This window comes from Cervus elaphus, chromosome 17 (assembly GCF_910594005.1).
Source record: "Cervus elaphus chromosome 17, mCerEla1.1, whole genome shotgun sequence".
NCBI classification, from domain to species: domain Eukaryota; kingdom Metazoa; phylum Chordata; class Mammalia; order Artiodactyla; family Cervidae; genus Cervus; species Cervus elaphus.
In genome coordinates this window covers 31287116-31292260 of record NC_057831.1, presented here as the reverse complement: position 1 = coordinate 31292260, position 5145 = coordinate 31287116, and the positions used below count along the sequence as shown (strand labels likewise).

General features: G+C 39.8%; 1 non-coding gene across 1 annotated transcript; it reads left to right on the top strand.

Annotated features, from left to right (window-relative positions):
- The first annotated feature begins 1022 nt into the window (after positions 1 to 1022).
- Positions 1023 to 1132, top strand: LOC122673701. Its single transcript, XR_006334811.1, has one exon. It is a non-coding gene; the product is annotated as a U6 spliceosomal RNA (small nuclear RNA).
- The last annotated feature ends 4013 nt before the right edge of the window (positions 1133 to 5145 follow it).

Genomic DNA, 5145 nt, shown 5'->3' with positions numbered 1-5145 from the left:
TAACCTTCACAAGCCAGATAATGTTCTATTTGCTGGGATAGGTGGCATGCATAGATATTTATTTTATAGTATATGTATTTGTTGGACATGTGAGTAATATTCAAAGCCTTTCCTTCTGCCCCTAGCTACAGAAAATCAAGGTAAACCAATAGCTTCTTTTAATGTCCTTGCCATTTTCTTCCCCTCCTCTCTCTTTGACTATATTAATAAATACATAAAATTAAATTAAACAATAATACAGTGGCTTCCCTGGTGGTCCAGTGGTTAAGAATCTGCCTTTCAATGCAAGGGCCGTTGGTTTGATCCCTGCTACAGGCAGATCCTACATGCTACAAAAGCAGCTGAGCCCATGTGCCACAGCTGTGAGACCGAGCCGTGGAGCCCACCAGGCTGTCACCACTGAAGCCCACACACCTAGAGCCTGTGCTCCACAAGAAGAGAAACCACCGCAGTCAGCCTGCACACCAGTTGTGGAGAGAGTAGCCCCCACTCTCCACAACTAGAAAAAGCCCACTAGCAGCAACAAGACCCAATGCAGTCAATAAATACATACATTTTTTTTTTAAAGCAACAAGTCCAAGCCAACTTCTCATTATAGATCTGGAACGCATTTGATATCTCCTTGAAAGACCTGTTGATCTATTTCAGTGTTTTACTTGTTTGTCCCTTCATGGGTAACCTCTTCTTCACTGGATAGTAAACAGATTTCAGATGATAACTATTAATGTATAAACAAAATAAGTAGAAATGACAGAAAGCTATCTTGTGGTAACCATTAAAATATAAATAGAATAAGTAGTAATGACAGGAACTTGGGTCCAAATCTTAGATTGTTCTCTCACAGTTTGTATTTTTGCTTCCTTTTTCCTCTTTTTGACACAGAGCCACCTGCTGGCAGTAGGGTGCTAGTTAACCCTAAACTATATTACAATGCAATTCGATTCCAGCACACAGGAAAAGGAAAGTTGATGAGGCTTTACCTCAAAAAGTTCTATAAATTGTACCAATATTAAGACTGTTCAGTGCTCGCTTCGGCAGCACATATACTAAAATTGGAACGATACAGAGAAGATTAGCATGGCCCCTGCGCAATGATGACAAAGAAAAAAAAAAAAGAAAAAAAAAGACTGTTCAGTTCAGTTCAGTCGCTCAGTCGTGTCCGACTCTTTGTGACCCCATGAACCGCAGCACGCCAGGCCTCCCTGTCCATCACCAACTCCCGGAGTTTACTCAAACTCATGTCCATTGAGTCGGTGATACCATGCAACCGTCTCATCCTCTGTCGTCCCCTTCTCCTTCTGCCTTCAATCTTTCCCAGCATCAGGGTCTTTTCAAATGAGTCAGCTCTTCGCATCAGGTGGCCAAAGTATTTTAGTTTCAGCTTAATGATACTGAAATTGGTAATATTAAAATGTGCCATGTATTTGAGGAAAGGGTATTTTTTTAAGCTGAGAAAGATTAGATCAAATTGAAATGTTGATGAGAAAACCTCATTAAGAGTAGTGGTTGAAGACACGGGTGAAGAGGGAGAATCTGTTCTGTAAGGTTCTTTTATAAAAAAATTCTTTTTTATTTTGGCTGCACTGGGTCTTTGTTGCTGCAGCCTTTCTCTAGTTGCGGACAGCAGGGGCTACTCTCTAGTTGTGGTGCTCAGGCTTCTCATTGCAGTGGCTTCTTTTGCTATGGAGAACAGGCTCTAAGTGCATAGGATTCAGTAGTTGTGGCTCAGGGGTTTAGTTGCACCACAGCATGTGGAATCTTCCCAAACCAGGGATCAAACCCATGTTACCTGCATTCCTATCCACTGTGCCACCAGGAAAGTCCCTGTAAGGCCCTTGAAAGGCAAGAAAAGACAGATTCTTGGACACAGATGGAAAACTGGCCAAGAGAAGAGGAAAAAACTCTCCTCAGATGCATCAGTAAAAATGCAGAGAGAGAGAGGCGAGAGTTGGGCAGTAACAAGGAGCTGACTGTTTTCATACTAGGAGGTGAAAGGGAAGATGGGATAACAGGCATTTAGGTGACTGAGAAATGTGAAATAGTTAAGCAAACATGAAAGCAAGTTGCCTAGTGAAACACACTAGGATTTCTGGGCCATGCTGAGAGCCCAGTTGAAGTTGGTGATCGTAAATTCCTGGCGGTACTAATGTGTCTTGTGATTTTTTTTCTCCCCCCAATTGTTCTGTTTTACAGATAAATATATGGAAAAAGTAAAGAGTTGGATCACACTGGAAGGATTTCTTGACAGGCAGAAGAGATAAGACAGATAAGACAGTTTATGGCATTGACAAAACTGTCCTTAAAATTATCAACCATGGAAAGTAAACTGAATAGGAAGAAAATGAAACCTAGAGGGAGAGATACAGATAGAGGGACTGGTCTCTTATTGGAGAGTCCAAAGAGATCAAGGATTTGCCATGGCAGAAGTAATTGAAGAAGCAAGTCAGAAGTATGAGAGATGGGGTTGTGATTGCTCAATATCTAAGTCATTGATTTGGAATATCAATGATTTTGTTGATTAAAAGATTCAGAGTGTTAAAAAAAAAAAAAAAAAAGATTCAGAGTGTGATTGTGGGAAGAGGTAGTTGAGGTGGAGTAGAAAAGGCCATATCGATGAGGAGGGTAAGGAAGTGAAAGGCCAGAGTATTGAAAGAATACTGAATATTAAAGCCACCTACAATGATGGCAGGGACTGGAACTGAGAGAAGAATGTGAGTCTGATGCCAAAGTATTTGATGAACAATGGAGAATGGTCAAGAGACAGATAACAGCGACAAAATGATCAGGTCATAAAGGCTAAGTGTGTATGCCTCAGAGGAGTAGGGTTACTGTGAGACGGGGGTGGATAATGATCTTGAAGATGTAATGAGGAGAAGAAAGGATTCAAATCTTGCCTCAATAAAGTTTATGAGGATTGGAAGAACCACACCCACTGCTCCACTGGGCTGCTAGAGAACACTGGAGTTGCAATAAGTCAGGTGGAGACAATGCTTGGAGAAAAAGGGTCTGTGCCAATGACAGAACAGCAGTTCCAGGGCTGCATACTTGCAGAGGTAGGAGGTGACGATGGAATGAAAGGCAAATAACTTACTGTCAATAGCTGCTTAGTGTTCTCCTCTTTCCTGAAGGAGTTTCTCAGATTGTAGAACTAAATTGAGACTGTTTCTATTAAACATTTACTGTTACTGAAATAAGAATGTATTGCTCTCTAGAAACTAGTTATTTCATATGAAACATAGTAGTACAGTAAGTCTGGACTACCGTTTCCTTATTTATAAAATGGACATAATTATTATCCCACAGATTAGTCATCATGTAATGGAATATAATGGCTTCCTTGGTGGCTGTTTGTAAAGAGACCACTTGCAATGAAGGAGATGCAAGGTTGATCCCTGGGTTGGGAAGATCCCTTGGAGAAGGAAATGGCAACCTGCTCCAGTATTCTTGCCTAGGAAATCCCATGGACAGAAGAGCCTGGGCTACAGTCAGTGGAGTCACAAGAATTGGACATGACTTAGTAACTGAACCACCACCACCATACATATACACAAATATAGTATCATTAAAAATAATTGTTCAGTTGCTAAGTTGTGTTCAATTCTTTGTGACCCCATGGACAGCAGCATGCCAGGCTTCCTTGTCCTACACTCTCTTCTGGAGTTTGCTCAAGTTCATGTCCACTGATTTGGTGATGCTAGCCAACCATCTCATTCTCTGCCCCCTTCTCTCTCTGCCTCCAATCTTTCCCAGCATCGGGGTCTTTTCCAGTGAGTCAGCTCTTCACATCGGGTGGTCAAAATATTGGATTCAGCCTCAGCCTCAGTCCTTCCAATGAATGTTCGGGATTGATTTCCTTTAGGATGGACTGGTTGGATCTCCTTGCAGTCCAAGGGACTCTCAAGAGTCTTCTCCAGCACCACAGTTCGAAAGCCTCAATTCTTTGGCTCTCAGCCTTCTTTATGGTCCAATCCTCCCATCCATACATGACCAATGGAAAAACTACATCTTTGACTGTACAGACCTCTGTTGGCAAAATTATATCTTTGCTTTTCAGTATGCTATCTAGGTTTGTCATAGCTTTCCTTCCAAGAAGCAAGTGTCTTCTAATTTCATGACTGCAGTCACCATCTGCACTGATTTTGGAGCCCAAGAAAAGAAACTCTTGTCACTGCTTCTACCTTTTCCCCTTCTATTTGCAATGAAATGAGGGGACTGGATGCCATGATCTTAGTTTTTTTAATTTTGAAAGCCAACTTTTTCACTCTCCTCTTTCACTTTGCAAAACTAATTAACATTTTGCAAAAATAATGCATAAAAAGAATATAAAATGAAAAAACTCAAGGCAAGAAAAAGTAGGATAGTGAGATGAAGGCAAGGATGAAGCTAATTACTGGAAGTCTTAAGTTCTTACTCAAATGCTGGAGTTCATCTACAAAATTTGTTGGTTTTCTAGAAGTAAATATGACATCAAAATTCAGTGTCCATGAAATTTGAATATTCTGGTTGATTAGGTCAAGAACAACTTTTCCTAGCACTGGAGATTAAAAATGTCTCTCACAAGATCTTCTTAAGCAGAATATTCATGTAGTTAGAATTTTAAACAGTATCCTATCAATCAATGTCATGACAGGAAAACTTTGTATATGATGTTACCATTACCTAAGAATTGATCACTAGAAATTAAGTTGCTCCCACAATATAAAGAGAAATACCTTGTTTATGGAACTCAAGCCTTTAGATTAGCTTTCTTCAGTTGTGAGGAAATGATTTTTAGCTTTTTTATAAAAATAGGTTTTTTTAGGTAGATATACTCCTAAGTATTTTATTCTTTTTGTTGCAATGGTGAATGGTATTGTTTCCTTAATTTCTCTTTCTGTTTTTTCATTGTTAGTATATAGGAATGCAAGGGATTTCTGTGTGTTAATTCAGAAACTATAAAACTCCTAGAGGAGAACATAGGCAAAACACTCTCCGACATAAATCACAGCAAGATCCTCTATGACCCACCTCCCAGAATATTGGAAATAAAAGCAAAACTAAAAGCAAAACTAAACAAATGGGACCTAATGAAACTTAAAAGCTTTTGCACTGCAAAGGAAACTATAAGTAAGGTGAAAAGACAGCCCTCAGATTGGGAGAAAATAA